This window comes from Malaya genurostris, chromosome 2, assembly GCF_030247185.1.
Source record: "Malaya genurostris strain Urasoe2022 chromosome 2, Malgen_1.1, whole genome shotgun sequence".
NCBI classification, from domain to species: Eukaryota; Metazoa; Arthropoda; class Insecta; order Diptera; family Culicidae; genus Malaya; species Malaya genurostris.
The window spans coordinates 240,714,926-240,734,396 of NC_080571.1; the positions used below are offsets into that span (position 1 = coordinate 240,714,926).

A 19,471-nucleotide genomic window follows, 5' to 3' on the forward strand; every position below is an offset into this window, starting at 1 on the left:
ATTGTAACCAAAAAAATTTCCTTCGAATGTTCAAACTACTTACACTTGAAGGACTCACTGTTCACCATGTTCAAAATTGAATTTTTCACACCGGGAATACACGGAATTCTTTGGTCAATTCACGTAAACGAACTGATAACACACTATTCATTTTGGGGGATGTTCGCATAACATTCATTTTCGTCACGTATAATATTCAATTTGACATTTGGAACTATTTTACGTGATTTTTCAAGTGATTGGAATGTGAATTTTTATTTGTGTGTCAAGATAATGAGCACGCTTACTTGTGGTTCTAAAGAATTGGATCAAAAGTCGCACTGTTTCGTAAAAACAATACCTACCCAAAATTGAATACAACGGGTATTACGACATGTTGAGTAAATATGCTTCTCGAAAAATTTGAGTTGATATTACTCCCTTTTGTTGACATTTGTAAATGAGTATAAAGTACCAAAGATTGAAAATCTACAGGGTCCGCCATCTAACATTTATTTTTGAACTAGCGGTTATTTCGACATTGGTAACCTCAATGTCACTTCTGATTTGACTGAAACTTAGTTGTATCCTTCCGATGAACGAAAATGGTTGTGTATACGCTTGAGGACCGCGTGAAAATAGTGCAGTTTTACTTTCAAAATCATGGTAATGTTGCGGAATGTGTGCAAAAAAATCATCTTCTCGGATGAGGCACATTTTCATCTCGGCGGGTATGTTAATAAGCAAAATTGTCGCATCTGGGGACGGAAAACCCGCACGTCATCATGGAGAAGCCGATCTCAGAGAGTGACGGTTTGGTGCGGATTTTTGTCTGGCGGCATCATTGGGCCTTTTTCTTAGAAAATGAGGCAGGAGCCGCCGCCACGGTCAATGGCGAGCGGTACCGCGTCATCATTAACGATTGGTTCTTCTCGTTACTTGAAGAGGAAGACTTGGACACCTTTTGGTTCCAACAAGACGGCGCTCCGTGCCACACAGCCAACGCTACGATCGATCATCTGTGCACAGTCTTCGAAGATCGAATTATCAGTCGAAATTCGGATGTCGTTTGACCGCTTTGGAGCTGTAATTTGACACCGTTAGACTATTATCTTTGAGCGGCTGTCAAAGATAAGTGTTATGTGGACAAGCCAGAGACAATTCAAGCTTTGAAGGATAACATTCGTGCATCCATAGCTGAAATAAAGCTGCATACAATCGAAAATGTATTAAAAAGCTGGACCGACCGTATGGCGTACTGCAAGGCCAGCCGAGGCAGCCATTTGAATGAAATTATATTCCACAATTACCTGGAAGGATTGTACTTTAATATTAAAAAATCTATTTTGAATTCGGATGAACCGTTTGTTTTTTTTTGCATGTTTAAAAAAAAGTTACATTACATTATTCATACTTCACAGTGTATTTATATGTTTAAAAGTAAACAAGCATTTTAATGTATTTTTCTTACCAACTAGAGCCTGATACGGCTCGATATCTAAAACAAATTATTTTTTCCATACTGAATTTTGGAAAATTTTTTACTACTCATTCGGGTCGGGTACGGGTACAGGTAATTTTTAATCGGGTACGGGTCGGGTACGGGTAAAATTTTTTATTTTTTTTCGGGTACGGGTAATTTTTTTTTATTATTGATCGGGTACGGGTCGGGTACGGGTAATTTTTTTAATTTTTTATCGGGTACGGGTCGGGTACGGGTAAATTTTTTTGCTGATCACTCGGGTACGGGTCGGGTTCGGGTATAAGAATTTCTATACCCGACCATCTCTAGTAAATACAACGTACCCATGCATAACCTATTCATTGACTTCAAAGCGGCATACGACACAATTGATCGAGAACAGCTATGGCAGATCATTCACGAATACGGTTTCCGGGATAAACTGACGCGATTGGTCAAAGCAACGATGGATAGAGTGATGTGCTACGTCCGAGTATCTGGGACGCTCTCGAGTCCCTTCGAATCTCGGAGAGCGCTACGGCAAGGTGATGGACTTTCTTGTATCTTGTTCAATATTGCCCTGGAAGGTGTGATTCGAAGAGCGAGGATCGACACGAGTGGCAAGATCTTTCGAAAGTCCGTACAACTTTTTGGCTTCGCTAACGATATTGATATTATAATACGTAATCTTGAGAAGATGACGGAAACCTACATCGGACTGAAAGCTGAAGCTAGGCGTATCGGACTGGCTATAAATGCGTCGAAAACAAAATACATGAGAGGAAGAGGCCCTAGAGAAGAAACACTACGCCTTCCACCACGAATATTGATAGACAGTGACGATATCGAGGTGGTTGACGAGTTTGTGTATTTGGGCTCACTGGTGACCGCCGACAATGATACAAGCAGAGAAAAACAGAGACGTATTTTGGCAGTGTATTGTGCGTACTTTTTACTCAGAAAAACCCATCGATCGAGAAAAGTACGCCACCGCACGAAATCTAATTAATCTAATTCGACTGGTACAAGAAGAAGAGGAGCGCAGCGAGCAAGGTGGATCGATCAAGTGGAGGGTGATCTCAGAAGCATCCGTGCCTTGAGTGGCTGGCGACGGGCAGCCATTGACCGAGTTATGTGGAGACGTATGCTTGATACAGCAAAGGACACCCCAGGCCTATAGCTGTTAGGTAAGGTAAGGTAAGCCATTCAGTCCTCGGCACGGAAATACACCTTGACTTAGGAGTTCCTATTTTTGTGGCCTTTTACGACATGGAACAGGAAACCAGTGGATCAATTCTTGGTAGAAAATAATCGCCGGATGCTACACGGCTTACCTGTTTGGTGGACTTATACCACCGGTACAGGTGAACCGTAGCATTATTCTTAGCCAGTTGGGAAACCTCTACGGACACTACACGGCTATCTAAGCTGCTCAGAAAAGGAAGTTGACATTGATGGACAACTTCCATGGATGGCCGAGCAACCGTAAAATTGATACCAAAACGTTCACATCGACCGGATCGAACGAGTGCAGAAATGTTTTGTCCGATTCGCGCTTCGAAGACTTCCTTGACTTAATCGGCTTCAGCTACCACGTTACGAAGATCGCTGTGTTCTTATCAACTTACCCACGCCGCTAATCGGATATTTCATCAACAACTTTTCGTTTTTGATTTACTTAATAATAACATCAACTGCCCCACACTTCTGGCAAGGATTCATATAAATGTTCCGGGAAGATCTTTGCGAAGAATGAACTTCATACGACGATCAGCTCATCGCACACATCATGGACAAAATAATCCAATGGAAGTTTGCTGTAATCAATTCAATAGAGTATATCATCTGTTTGATTTTACTATGAACAAAGACACATTTAAATCGAAAATATTGTTAAGTTAATGTTATTAGACTAGATAGATAATAATAAATGCTTGAAAATTTCACCTCCAGAATGACCTTTGTGAAAAATAGTCGTGGTGGCCATATGCCCAAAATCATATTTAAATGTTTATTGCCAAAATGTTTATTGCCAGAAATCATCTACCAAATAAAACAAAATTTGGACATTTCGTAATATGGTATGTGTTTTATTTAAATTTCAAATCAGCAAACATAATGATAAGCTGTTTTGTCTTATTTCGACCCTTCAGTCAGATCTGATTAATAAAATAACCCAATCGCGAAAAAACAAATCTTGTGCTTACTATACCAATTAGCATTCCGGAAAGTTCAACTTAAAAATTGACTTCTTCATATCAATGCGAAGTTGGTCAAGCAGTGCGCGACATGAAACTATCAAACAACATACTACGCGTCTCCTTTGGACCGTCCCACGTGTTTTCTCGTTTTGCGTTCACCTTTCCGTTGTACTAAAAAAAAAGCTCCCTAGTCGAACGGCGCCGGCTCCGAGAGGTTCACTCAGCCAACCCAGTCAGAAACCATGCTGTCGCTCGGTAAATTCATCCGGAAAGCGCCGAAGTGCGGCTGTTTCGTGGCGCAAAGTCTGCATATCAACATCGTCCATTCGATTCCGTTCCATTCTCCACACAAGCCAAGCAAGCATCGAAGAAACGTGCTGTTCAGTTTGCCTCGGAACGTCGCCGTGTTTGGATCGCTCTCGCCAACGGACGCGCTAGGGATACACGCTTCCGCGGAAGGGCAGCATCAGATGCACGGAAAGTAATCAGTGGGAAGGCACCGTAAAAAAAAGTGAGTAACAACAGCATCACAAGAGCGATGTCTGGCTTCATGTGAAAAACAAGCAAAACTCCACGTTCGATGCAGTTCCGCATACGCCAGAAGAACGAAAGAAGAAGAAGAGAAGGGTGTATGCAGTAATGCAAGACATCAAAAATAGCTTCTCGAACCAGTTTCGCCGACAAATCAGCTGAGCTGTTGTGTGTTGTGTTCCTTGTGCTGATTTGTTCATGCAACTCACACTGGAGGCGCCGCGGGTGAACGCGTTTGGACGTGGGTTTTCGATTATTTTTATTTCTGTTTTTGTCCCGTACTCCCGTCTTACAATCTGTGTGCTCTATGTGCTCTGAAACGTTCGGGGTATCATTTTTGATAGGCGTATCACAACAGCCCGTAGCGAGATAACAAGAAAGAGAAACAAACCAAAACCGTAACCAAAAAGTTGTGTGTATTGAAATCAACAACGCGTGTATATCAATCTGGCGGCCTCGGCCGAACGATCTCACAAAACAACAGAAATAAATTTCGTTGTTAGTACATATGTTGTACGAGTGGCAGTTTCGTGTTGCCACTTAAACGCATCTGCGCTACGGCAAATGACGTGTATGGTAGAGTTTTTACACTGATTGGTATGCAGAAAACTGTCCAAGTTTGAGTACTGTAGAAGTTTTCGTTAAATTAGAATAATATTTTGAATATTTCCCAGACCAAGCCACTTTTTGTGTTTCATCATTAGATTTATCTTTAGTTCGATCAGTTTGCTCTAAATTTAAACATCCTGTCTAAATTCATAGAGGATGATCTGGAGATAGTCAATTTTTTTATTATATTAAATCCACAGAATCAAGCCATTGATTCCGACATTTAAGTAAATCACCCTACATTATCCAAACAAAACAGTTTAAACCGTATTTGATACTCAACACATTTGCAGCATTTGCACAGTGCAGAAAATCTGTTTATTGTTGCTTTCAATCTGTGCTCGCATGTATTGAATTGCGCTTCTACGGCAGGTGAGAGTACTAAACGCACTCAATCACGGCAGTATCCAAGTGAGCGAGTGAGAGTAAAGAAGATAAGAAATAAGTGAACAAATAGAAGAAGAAGAAGAAGAAAACAAACAAAAAGTTTGTTGATAGTTTTATTATCGTGATAGTTTCTGTCATTGTTGTTGCCGAAGCCGATCTAGTTGTGCTCAGTACAGTTTTAATGAGGCTACTGTGCTACTTGCCTGTGTCACGCATTTCAACAGCACTTGGGATTACGAGAAACTTTGGAATCAACAGCATTTGAATACGGGTTTAAGTCTTCACGTTGAAAGTTTCTGCAAGCTCCATGAAAAGGTATTAGGCGTACTTTGAAGGTAAGTCATGATCGTCAAAACAAATTTACGATATTTCAAGAGCATCCAATTCCATCAATCCTGTTAGATGAGAATCTGGTATCCTAGCTAAACTGCATTTGCTAAAAAAATTTCTGGTATCCTAGCTAAACTGCATTTGCTAAAAAATTTTCACGAATAAAACTTTCGCTTTGCTAGAAGACAAAAATAGCACAGTTTTGATTTAACGCTTATTAACCATAAAAACAATGGGCTACCTTGAATTATCTCGAAAAAACACACACAGCCAGTCCTGAAACTAAAAGCAGATTTGTACTTAAAAATTCGTATTTTTTGTACAGGGTGCTCCATCATTTATGTAGTTATGTAAACGTTGAATAAGTTTGAGAAAATACAATCAATTTCTATTAGTGATGTATTTTTATTCAATTTGGTTCCTTACCATCCAAAAACAGTTTTTGAAAAAAAATCAATTTAGTGGCCACCTTTATTAGCAATTACAAAATGACTGATTTTTTTTGAGTTTGCCATTACTTTTTCGAGCATCTCGGGAATTATAGCGTCGATTTCAGCACAAATGTTTGCCTTGAGTTCGTCAAAAGTTTGAGGCTGGTTGGCGTAAGCCTTCCTTTTCAGATAACCCCATAAAAAGAAGTCCGGGGAGTAATCCCACGAAAAAAAGTGATTGCCGCGATATTTTTTCCGATATGCACGTTGAGGTAACACAATGGAATGATTGTTTTCGATGTAAAGTATCACAATTTCAGCGCGTTGTTTCGATGTGAAGCGATCCATGGCAGAAATTGTACTGAATTGATTGGTAAATGTGAAAGTTATTCAGCGTTTACAAACCGATATAAAAGATGGAGCACCCTGTATTAAATATTTTTATTTATTCTAAAAGTTACGGCTATTTATAGACATTTGAAGATTTTCAATGTTCACTAATTATTCAAACAAAGTATCATTTTACTGACCAAGGGCAATGAACTTGTCCACAATGAACTACCTTTTAGAAATAACCTTTCCTCAGATGTTTTGCGATAAAATTCAAAGTACTCAGGGTTTTGTTCAATTGCGCAACTTTGATAATGTTAAGTTAAGCTATTAATAAGTGAATATTTTTTGACATGATGAATTCCTCGCCTAAATATATCGTGAACAAAAATTGTTTAAAAATTAACGTCAAAGTTAGATTTAATAGCAGGTCCTGATTAAAAATATCGCAACATAAAATAGAGAAGCGATTTTTTTCATGAAATTCTTAGTTGTTTGAATTTCATGATTAAACATCTCCTAAACGTCTAGTTCTAGGAAGAAGGAGAAGTTAATCTATTGGTGTTGTCTGTCTCATATAGAGAGACAATGCAATCACTGTGAAAACCGACTGTACTACCGAGGCTTCGAGGGCCCAGTGTCGTATACCATTCGACACAGTTCGTCAAGATCACAAAATATCTGTGTGTAGATGTGTGTTTGTAACAAATAATGTAACTCAATTTTCTCAGAGATGCAAAGCAAAGCCTTGATATTACATTCCTGTAGTGGAATTTGACCTTCTGTTTCAACAGACTTCGTAGCCTATTTAGAGTGTACAGAGCCATTGCATGGCTGGTGCTATGATTCTACTGACACTACAAATCCTTCCAGACCGGGGCTCGAACATACGACAACTGGTTTGTAAGACCAGTGTCCTATGCATTGAACCGCCAACCCGGGACTTTCAGAGATGGCAGAACCGATTTTCACAAACTTAGTTTCAAACAAAAGGTCTTATAGTCCCATAGCTTGCTATTGAATTTTATCTGTATCCGACTTCCGGTTCCAGGATTACACGGTAAAATGGTGCAAATCAATTGTAAAATTCGCACTCGATTTTCACAAAAATTTCATAAAAAAATTTTTGAAACTAAGATGCAAATAAGAGGTATCCAGATCCGACTTCCGGTTTCGATATTACAGACTGAAAAGTGAAAATTTTCCGATTTCATGAGTATTTTTCACAAGTAGTGCTGAAACGAGGGGAAAATTTATGTACAACTTACTGGTAAATTCATCTAATTGGCAGATATTGCTAAATGGTGGATATATAGGGTGATTTTTTAAGAGCTTGAGAACTTTTTTAAACAATAAAACGCATAAAATTTGCAAAATCTCATCGGTTCTTTATTTTAAACGTTAGATTGGTACATGACATTTACTTTTTGAAGATAATTTCATTTAAATGTTGACCGCGGCTGCGTCTTAGGTGGTCCATTCGGAAAGTCCAATTTTGGGCAACTTTTTCGAGCATTTCGGCCGGAATAGCCCGAATTTCTTCGGAAATGTTGTCTTCCAAAGCTGGAATAGTTACTGGCTTATTTCTGTAGACTTTAGACTTGACGTAGCCCCACAAAAAATAGTCTAAAGGCGTCAAATCGCATGATCTTGGTGGCCAACTTACCGGTCCATTTCTTGAGATGAATTGTTCTCCGAAGTTTTCCCTCAAAATGGCCATAGAATCGCGAGCTGTGTGGCATGTAGCGCCATCTTGTTGAAACCACATGTCAACCAAGTTCAGTTCTTCCATTTTTGGCAACAAAAAGTTTGTTAGCATCGAACGATAGCGATCGCCATTCACTGTAACGTTGCGTCCAACAGCATCTTTGAAAAAATACGGTCCAATGATTCCACCAGCGTACAAACCACACCAAACAGTGCATTTTTCGGGATGCATGGGCAGTTCTTGAACGGCTTCTGGTTGCTCTTCACTCCAAATGCGGCAATTTTGCTTATTTACGTAGCCATTCAACCAGAAATGAGCCTCATCGCTGAACAAAATTTGTCGATAAAAAAGCGGATTTTCTGAATGGACCACCTAAGACGCAGCCGCGGTCAACATTTAAATGAAATTATCTTCAAAAAGTAAATGTCATGTACCAATCTAACGTTTAAAAAAAAGAACCGATGAGATTTTGCAAATTTTATGCGTTTTATTGTTTAAAAAAGTTCTCAAGCTCTTAAAAAATCACCCTGTAGAAACCAACTTTGGGACTACGAGTCTCCAGTTTTCGGATCCAAAAGCGTCGATAATAGTGAATGAAGGCTCCCAAAACGAAACTCACTTCGATTTCTCAGCAATGATTAAACCAATTTTCACGTATCTTAATTCAAATTAAAGCTCTCATTGTCATAAAAAATACTGCGCAATTTCATCCAGATTTGGCTTCCGGTTCCAACGTTATATAGCGATGAATGTCAAAACTTTATAACCGCCATACAAAATGACGATGCAAAACCGGTACGCATCGGAACCGAGAAATTTTCGTACACAAGAAAAAAAAACACCACTGCCTTTGCTCCGTTCGCAGCGCGCTTGAATTAATTTCGTATAGTGTACATTTAAATATATTTTTGTGGGAAACAAATCTGTAAATCTGTATCAGGAGATCGAAATTCTATTTTGAAAATCTGTACATGAGCATAATAAGGAATTAAAGCGCAACTAAGCGGAAAAGTCATTAAATCAAATGTGAAAATGACTGTTACTTTTTGTTTAAAGGCAGCGTTTATTGTGAATTTAATCACAATAAACGCTGCTTCTAAACAAAAAGTAACTGTCATTTTCACATTTGATTTAATCATTTATTTCTACTATTTTACATTATGACTAAGTCCACCATCTTTTTATCTTATCAGAAGAAATTTTGGAAAACAAAGAATTACGCTAAAATAATTTACAGGAAATGTTAATATAGATAAACCGTCATAATCAAATGGGACCATTTGTAGTATTTACCATCCTTTATTTTCTATTTTATTTAATTTATACCCATTTGTTAGTATCTGTGCGGGAAAGCTTCATTTCAATCGAATATTATTAGATGAAAATGAAGTTTAAGGCCGTTGACAGTCAGCATATGCTGATCTCATTCTTTTTCCTTTTGTTGCCGAAGCTCCTGGAATACATCATCAATTGGATAACCGTACCTAGTTATTTGAAGTTTTGCTTGCTCAGTTTATAGTGCCAAGTAGTCTACCTGTTTCATTGTCTTTCTTGTCTTCACTGTGGGTAGTGAGCAAGTACGAATGAATAGACATAAACATCAAGGCAATAACCAAAACTCTCTCCGACCATAATGATAAATAGAGGGTGCGGGTCTCATTTGAGTTTTTAATTATCACCAGACTGTTTGAAATGTATTTCGAAATATTAAAAATAAAAACTGAAAGAGGGTACAATTAATTTAGGATTATTTTGTAATTGATATTTCAGATATATCATCCATTATCTTGAATCAATCCGAATGTTCACATGAACCTACTACTTAAAGTTACTTCAAAAGACCAACTGACGGTGATTAAACTGAGCTTCGGTAGAAAGAGAAACGAATGAAGGACGGGATGATACTCAGTCGGTGCGACAGCGAAGGTGGTGTGATAGAGTGTTAATTATCACAAAATCATGATAACGATTTTATTCTATAAGGGTATAATTTTTGCCTTTCTCGAACAGAAAGTTTAAGCAATCACTTGAAAAGTCAACTAATGAAAATCGGTCCGGAGTGTGTGTGTGTGTGTGTGTGCGTATGTAAGTATGTTTGTGTCTGAGTATGTGTCAGAAAATGTCACTCAAGTTTTTTTGAGAGTGCTTGACTGATTTTCACTAACTTAGACTCAAATAAAAAGTCTCATAGTCTCTTAGGTTGCTATTGAATTGCATCCGGGTCCGACTCCTGTTCTGGAACTATAGGGTAAAGTGTGTTTAAAATTTCGAACCGCATTTAATGCGACGATGCAAAATAAAGAGATATTCTTATTAGCTTGACGTACATGTTTACGAATTGAAAATTTTTTAGAAACTTAAAGCTGATAAAACGCCAGAAAATTATTTCAGTTGTAGCATCATTTCTTTTTAATTCACATCGATTATGTTAACATCAAATGTGGAATGTACGTTCAAGTTTATAATGAATTTATTTTAGAATAGGTCAAGAATAGTTCGATATTTATGTTCAGTGAATATTTTTAAAGTGCTTGATCAATTTTCTAGAAATTCCTCCTCGACACCATTTTTGTACAACTAACAGTTTTAGAGAGATGTGAAAAATGTAGTTAAAAAACATCATTTGCCTATTTTAAAAGTTACTTTTGAGTCGGATTGATCACTCCAATTGTTAAAATCCAATGGTTTGTCATATTGGAGACGCATGCAAAGTTTCACTTCAATCGGAGTATGTGAATGCTGGTGACATGCTACACAATTCAGGAATTGTTCAGTTACTTCAGGTATTATTTCGAATCATTAGTTATTTGCCTACCTGCGCGTACAACCAACAATGTATTTCTTCAGATGCTTCTGACAACTAAACGAGAATAGTTTATGAACCTACTGAGTGAAGAAAAATATTAGACGATGATGTCCACGTTACAGTTTACAGTCCGACAGAAAATTGAAGATTTTCGTTGAGATTTTTTCACCACCACGAAGACGAAGCTTTAAGAAACTCACGAACACAGAGTTGAACTGATACGAAATATGCTTCAAAATTAACGGCAATTATTTGGGAAAATGAAGATTTGTAGGAACCTACATTCAATGATTTTAATTTTTCTTATAGTGAAACGGCCTTTGTTTTTCGAATATACCTCATACATTAACATCTAGTAACCTAACATAAGGCGTTTCGAGTGTTTATTTTATTTTTGTTAGCCCCGCCTTTATTTGTGATAGTATACAATGCTGGAGATATTTAAACACAGCCTTCCTCAACTCAATCAACATTGATTGCGCAGTGCTTTGATTACGCGAGGAAATTATTTACAACATTAGCCACATTTCGACATTGTTAATTATGAAAAATATTCAAGTAATCGGTTCTTTCAGGAACAAGCAAATTCCAATGCACAGATTACTTGATTTGCTTCCATGGGAATAGGAAAATCGGCAGGAGTGGATTATTCGGTTAATTTCGAATTCTGGCTAGAAACGTGATAGTTAACGTAATCACTCAATTTTAGAAACGTGATAATTAACGTAATCACGATTTTACTAATAAGATAACTAATATACTCAACTAATTTTTTGACGTTTTTTATGCGACATTTTTTTTGAGAACCTTCATAGTTATGCGAATTGTTTCATACAAGTAGTGCGTTTCGTCTTGCCTTATAAATGTACGAAACGTCGAGATCTGGTGTTATCTCTGGAAAAAAATTGAATTAACTATCCAGGATTTTTTAAATTAACAACAGATCTCGACATTTCGTGCCTTTTCAACGGAAGCGGGTCATTTCGCCGAAAGCCGTTTCGCCGAAAGTCGTTTCGCCGAATGCCATTTCGCCGAAAGTCATTTCGCCGAATTATTCAATAGTCTTCATATTGTGATTGGAATTGATTTGAAATAAAGACAAATGAAAAATGATAATGTTTACGCCTTTTTGACCCTGATCCCTGTTCAACACATCTGACATCGATTTTCGAAAATCTCAAAAGTCCCAGAGAGTCGATTTTTTTGGGATTACACTAAATGTCGACGAATCATGAATTCTTTCCCGATTTTATGATTCGAGTTTCAAGCGAGTTTTTCAAACGATTTTTTCATGCGGAGGACGATGCAATTAGGTGCACAAGAGAAAAAGTGTATTGTAAGTAGCAATGGCTTAAAGTCTGCTTAGCGATTTATGTTGCACTGACAGGGAGTGTAATAGTTCAACATAAACAGTTATGCACTGACGAGTCGAAGACGAAACGTAAAGAAAAGTGATCCTTAACATATGTTACTATAAGAAAATGCAAACAAAAAGATTTATCGTAAGTGTATGACCCTATCAACACCTTAAGAATAGGACTTACAAAAACCCTTCTTAATCCACCTAGTGGTGTAATAATACCTTTCTCTTGTCATTGAAATAGTCTCATTCAAACATTTGTTAGATTATGACCTACACCGTTCACAAAAATCTTGTGAGTTTACATCTCATAAGATGCACATAAACGGAGCGTCGTATTTCACACAAATTTATATTACAGAACAAATAAAATTAGTTACAGAACATGTAAAATTAGTCACAGAACATCTAAAATTGTGTGCACTTATATTGTTAAAGTTTAGTCATCTCTGAAGAGCCGATGTCAGAACAGTTATGAAAATTTTTCTTCCTACTTTTTATGTTTTCTGTGTCGTCATTGGAAGCCAATAAAACAGAGAGAGCCAAACCTTGCAGCTGATATTTAGCGCTTAGTATCATTGCATGACTAGTATTACGACCCTATTGACCCAAAAAAAAATCCTTCCAGGTCGGGGCTCCAACATAGGAAAACAGACTTATGAGCGCAGTGTCCTATGCATTGAACCACCAACCAGGGTAACCTAACATAGCTGATTGAAATTGTCAACAAGATTTCCTGTAACTCTCTTACTTTTAGGCCTCCGTTTGTCAATTATAGCTATTTTCGTTGCATTTAAAGATCTCCGCTATGAGTATGCTCCAAAATTCTGTTCTAGTGGAAGTTTGAACAAATCGTTACTGTTTCCCAACCAGGCACGCATCACTCGAACCCGCGCCCAAATAGTTACTTGATCCGAGAGAATCGCTTTCCATCATACGCGATGCTCATACTTCTCTAAAATTTCAGCTGCTAAATAATACGATGTTTGCGGTCCATCTGAATAAGTGCATAGACAGACAGTCTAAAAGCGCTTTGCGTACATGCGACTTATTCCGACAAACAACTACTCTCTTCGAAGCACCGAACAACACTGAAATAAGCAACTGTACCGTAGATAACCTATTGTACTACCCACAAAGAAAAATAAATTGGGATGTTTTTAATATTCCACTATCGAAACCTTCGCCTTTCTTCTTGTAGATCAAACTGTACATCCAGGCCGGGTTGGGTTGGTTGATCCTTTGTTTTGGTGCACTGATTTACTTTTGTGCAGACCATCAGTTCTTTGTTTGAATACAAATACAAGAACGATTACAAACTAGTTAAATAAATATATATAACAATAAATTTAAACTAGCTTTAATCAACCTTTATAGTTCCGAGATGGATTTTCAGTTTCTTTTTATTGGTTTGAAAGGTTTCTTCCTCATTCAATCGTTCTTTACAGTTCATTTATTCCAATTAGATAGATACATAAGGAGGATAAAAAACGCTATTGTGTTGAAGCAACCAAACTGTACCCTACCAAATCGAATAGAAATCAAAACCGCGTATTTATTTTCGTAATGCCGTTCGAACAAGCTGACATTGAATCAAAGCATTTTTTTGTTTTGTTATCATACCGATTTGTTTACAAAACATTAGATTGTCAGAATAAATTTTCACTCGAGAATAGAATTTTCATTAAGTCTTTCCCAAAATCCACAAACAAATTAAATCCATTACCTTGCAGGCACAGACCAATCACTTGTGTGTGTCTGTGTGTGTGTGTGTGTGTGTGTGTGTGTGTGTGTGTGTGTGTGTGAAATAGTTTCCTAATCCTCTATTTAAAGCATAATCACTTCCTTATACCGCAAAAAAACTAACTCTACAAACTGACAACGACCGAGTTCTGCATATCCTTTTCCTGAACCCGTCCCTAGGCCAATGTTTGGCTAAGATAAACAGAATAGACGAGTGCTTTCGGATGCTTTCAGCTATGCAAAAGTGCTGATAATGACCAAAAACGGATGAGTTGATGGTGATGATGATAATTATAGTAACGTCGATGGAGGCTCTAACCCGCAATAAACTTTAAGTCAACAGTAAGCTGACGTCTTTCGGAAAAGGTAACACTCAAAAAATAAAAATGAGCATCATTAAACTAGAATCCCGATTGGTGCACATACATACAGACTAGCAGTGATTAAATTTACTGCCTGCTGTTCGCTCGACAACAATCGTTAGTTATTTTGTGGTTCCATTTTCTTACACGTGCCGTTTCTTTTCGCCCAATGTAAACAAGCTTCTCGTATGCTCCACGGCAATTTGCAGTTTCACATATGTACTGCACCGAAATGTACTGCATCGTGAACCTATTTGTTGTCGGTTATGGGCACTGCTGTTAGGCAAATTACTTCATCAGCTCTGCTCCATTGACTTTGACACAGCTATTTTCTTATGCCAACCGTTTCAGTGCAGTTCTGCCATTGGAAAAACGTATGAATTCGAAATTAATGCACAACGTGTCCAACGTGTTTCGTATGATGTTCATCCTCAGCAAAAACTGTATCCATTGATTACCATTTATTTGTTCAACTTCAAACGGAGGCACGTGGGCCCTATAATCAGGCAATGGGAATAGTTTTTTTTGCTTTACGCGCTGATCGTTAGCATAACTACTGTAATCCCAATCCATCAATTATTAAAGGGTAGTACGATAAAAAATTAGTTACACAAAAATCGGTCAAGTTTTTTACATTGAAATGAAATAATGTTGTTCAAGTTCAATTCATATATAATAAATACTCCTTACTTTAAGTTTTATCTTGAGATTCCAATGGCCTCAAACTCTTGCGTATTGAAAGAGTTCATATCTTTAGGCATCACCTGGACATTGTTCGTGGCATAGCACTCCATTGCCTATTTTTCCGTAAAAGTAATGTACTAAATTCTACCAAACAAAGAGATCAATTTTGTAACTTGAGAAAAGCACTATAAATTTTCTAGTCGATTGCCTCGGTCATGATATAAGTGTCCATCTTCAGAAACAGACGGCCTGTCATACGAGACACTTATTTGGGAAGTTTAATGTGTTTGAAAATCTCCCCACAGTGGTGAAGTTTTTTTTTTACACACGGCGGAGGGTTAAAGCTGATCAATTTTTTTTTCGTAACACCCTTTAGATCAATAATTTTGCAATGGACCCCTATATTTCCATATGGTTGATTATGATAATTTGGCTGAATTGAAGTTTTATGTTTGTATTATTTGGATCAGGGTCATTTCGCCGAAAGCCATTTCGCCGAAAGCCGTTTCGCCGAAAGTCGTTTCGCCGAAAGGGTTATTTCGCCGAATGACATTTCGCCTAATGGGTCACTTCGCCGAATGCCATTTCGCCGAAAGCCATTTCGCCGAAAGGGTCATTTCGCCGAATCCTGAAATCGTCCTGAAATCGTAATTAGAATTGATTTAAATTAAAGACAAACGAAAGATGATAGCGTTAACGCCCGTTTTGTTAACCTACCATTATACTTCTTGAATAATGATTGATTATTGTACTCTTGAATAAAGATTGATTCATGAACATCAGAAAGTAGTTCCCAAGAAAATTTGTTGACTATTAGCTAGTAAGCATCAAAGCAGTTGCATAGGCGTATCTACTAGGCAAATGTAGGTGGTATTTTCCGTTTATTAAGTGAAAATGAAAAAATACTAGTGCGGCTACGCCACATCCTTTTGGTTCATGTGCTGTCCGACCTAGCTACCGCTCGTTCGGACCTAACTAAAGCAAAGAAACCTAGCTTTGAGTAGACCGGACAAACGAGGCAGTTACAGGTTTGTATGCAAGAGGCCGCTGCTTCCGAAATGACTTTCGGCGAAATGGCATTCGGCGAAATGGCATTTAGTATTCTAGAACTGAGAATGGGTATAGCGTGATGGGTAAATCGAGTCAGAAAGTTTTGCTGGCCTGAAGAAACGAATAACTTAAAGGTTGAAACCTCTATAATCAAAAACAAAAAAAAAAGGATTATAGAACAAAAAAATAACATAAATCGCGATGAAAAACTAATTTGAAACATGCTTTCAAACCAAAATATTCAAATAAATTTATCAGGGGCTAACGAGAAAAATCATTGGTTTCTCTTATAATAATTTGAAGTGTGACGCGTAACCTAACTGAAGATCTACTATCGGTTATTGGAAGTGAGATGATTAATGATATGAAATATTTACTTTTCATTCATTCAAAATATCACAAAAGCAGTGCGGCAGATTTATCTGCATTATAAATATAGTAATTTTAATGGATTTTCGCGAGAGATGATTTTTGTCAATCAAATTTTAGTCCTAACGATTAGCAATAATCTGAAAAAAAAATTCATCGTTAATACCTTTCTCAGAATTTCACGTGCTAGATCCAACTGTGGATTTAATAATTCATTTTTCAAGATGTGTCGCGTCTTTAATATTTGCTTTAATGAATTTATCTCATAACACCATTAAACACCGTCTTCTCCGAATCCTTTCCTGCTAGTTTTATTAAGATAATTAGTCGATATGAACAGTTGTTAGTTAGCTTTGTATCTTAAATAAGGGGAATTCAAGATTTGGTTATGTATCATTTGGACAAATGTAATCTGTTGATACAAAAGATGAGAAGGTTTTATACCTGGTGGAGAAGGAAAACGAAAAATCTCAGCTCCAGCCTTGCTCTTAAATAAATGAATGCTGAACGAAAAGATTGTTTAGTAAAAAACCTGTTTTAATCCACCTAGTGGTGTTAGTGCTACTACGGATCACATATTCGCGATAATACAAGTACTCCAGAAGTGTCGTGAATACAACGTACTCACGCATAACCTATTCATTGACTTCAAAGTGGCATACGACACAATCGATCGAGAACAGCTATGGCAGATAATGCACGAATACGGCTTCCCGGATAAACTGACGCGATTGGTTATAGCAACGATGGATAGAGTGATGTGATACGTCCGAGTATCTGGGACGCTCTCGAGTCCCTTCGAATCTCGGATAGGGCTACGGCAAGGTGATGGGCTCTCTTGTATCTTGTTCAATATTGCCTTCAAAGGTGTGATTCGAAGAGCGAGGTTCGACACGAGTGGCACGATCTTCCGATAGTCCGTACAACTTTTTGGCTTCGCTGACGATATTGATATTGTGACACGTAGCCTTGAGAAGATGACGAAAACCTACATCGGACTGAAAGCTGAAGCTAGGCGTATGGGACTGGCCATAAATGCGTCAAAAACAAAATACATGAGAGGATGAGGTTCTAGAGAAGAAACACTACGCCTCCCACCACGAATATTGATATACAGTGACGATATCGAGGTGGTTGACGAGTTTGTGTATTTGGGCTCACTGATAATGCACCAGCAGAGAAATTCATAGATGTATTTTGGCAGGGAATCGTGCGTACTTTGGACTCAGAAAAACCCTTCGATCGAGAAAAGTACGCCACCGCACGATATTGACCATCTACAAAACGCTCATTAGACCGGTTGTTCTCTATGGTCACGAGACCTGGACTATGTTGGCAGAGGACCAACGCGCTCTCCGTGTTTTCGAAAGAAAGATACTGAGGACCATCTATGGCGGAGAGCAAATGGAAGACGGAACGTGGAGACGGCGTATGAATCACAAATTGCAACAGCTGCTAGGAGAACCACCTATCGTACGGACAGCTAAAATCGGGCGCCTAAGATGGGCTGAGCATGTCATAAGGATGTCGGACGATAGCCCAGTGAAAATGGTTCTTGAATCTAATCCGACTGGTACAAGAAGAGGAGGAGCGCAGCGAGCAAGGTGGATCGATCAAGTGGAGAGTGATCTCAGACAGGCCCGTACCCAGGATTTCGTTTCGGGAGGGGCCCAAAGATAAAAAATAATGTTACTGAAGATTGCTTATGTACCTAATTCTCGGTGTGCCTTTTACGGGTTCTTTTAACAGACACTTCAAACTTTTCCACTGGAACTGTTATTGTATTACATTTCTTCACGTTTACTGTCTTGTTATTTTTGCAACACATGTCTTAGACCTTCTAAATAATTATATATCTGTTTTTGATTTCGGGAGGGGCCCGGGCCCCTCGGGCCCCTTCTCTGGGTACGTGACTGATCTCAGAAGCATTCGTGCCTTGAGTGGCTGGCGACGAGCAGCCATGGACCGAGTTATGTGGAGACGTATGCTTGATACAGCAAATGACACCCCAGGCCTATATCTGTTAGGTAAGGTAAGTAAGTACCTGTGTTTGCCATCGCTTGTGACAATATACTCCTTAAATTAAAAATTTTACACTTATCGCGCTTTAGTTCCGAGATTTCGAGATGAAATTTTCCAGAGATTTTTAAGAAACTATAAGAACTTTCATTTAAAACTTAGTTTGTAAAAATCGGTTAAGCTATTTCTGAGAAATAGGAGTTCATATTGTTTCCTAAATTTTCACGTACTACGCTGTAACTCCGGAACCAAAAAACGGGTACACGACCTTCCTTCCATTGGCCTTGGTTGAAAAGTCAGTTTCCACAGTGATTGCATAGTTTTTCTATATGAGAAAGGCAGAAACAACATAAAGCGCGATTAGAAACTATTTTGAAACCATCTCTTAAAGCAATATATTCAAATAAGTTTATCAGGGAGGCTGGCTACCGGCAAAAATTGAACTGTTCTGCACTGATCAATCAAAGACGAAACGGAAAAATTATACAAATTATTGGTTTTTCTTGTAATAATTTGAAGTGTGACGTGTGATTTAACTAAAGATCTACTAAGGAGTGTATCGAAAATAAACTATCCACATACATTTGTGTTGTACGCATGTATTTGTGATGTTTTTTTATGATCAGATCACAGCATGCTGTGCGCTTTGCTGTCAGCTTTCGTTTGTTTACTTGTTTGTGCGGTTGAAATTCTGCGTTTTCAAAATGTCGCGTATTCAAAAGGAAGTGAATATTGAGGTTCTGGACACATGGCTAAGTAAGAAGGGTATCACTATGCGAAAATTGACGAAGCGATTTGGAATTCATCATGCCAGTGTTAAAACCATCATTAATAAGTTTAAGGAACACTATTCTTTGGATGAGCTACCAGGAAACGGCAGAAAACCCGGTTCTTCAAACCCGAAACAAGACCAGAAAGTGGTATCTCTAATCATGAAGAACAAATCAATGTCAATACGTGATTCGGCCAAAAAAGCAGGAACGAGGTCTTTTGCAGTGTCCGGATGTGTGTAATTTGATGGGCGATGAGACTTATGTAAAGGAGGACTCAAAAACCCTTCCAGGTCCACCATATTTTACTGTCGTCGTTGGGGAGGATGTAAGCTATGCG

The 19,471-nt window shown here is 38.1% G+C and overlaps 1 protein-coding gene across 8 annotated transcripts in view; it reads left to right on the forward strand.

Annotated features, from left to right (window-relative positions):
* Window positions 1-4,001: 4,001 nt before the first annotated feature.
* The window catches only part of LOC131428314 (ubiquitin-conjugating enzyme E2Q-like protein 1), a 212,619-nt gene continuing 197,149 nt past the window's right edge, over window positions 4,002-19,471 (forward strand). For 2 of the 8 annotated variants that reach the window (XM_058592179.1, XM_058592187.1), the window contains exons 1-2: window positions 4,002-4,153; window positions 5,076-5,504. The gene's annotated coding sequence lies outside the window, so the exon portion shown is untranslated. Of the gene's footprint in view, window positions 4,154-4,517; window positions 4,771-4,982; window positions 5,505-19,471 lie in introns of all 8 variants that reach the window. The other 6 variants (XM_058592181.1, XM_058592186.1, XM_058592180.1 and 3 more) reach the window with 6 other exon arrangements.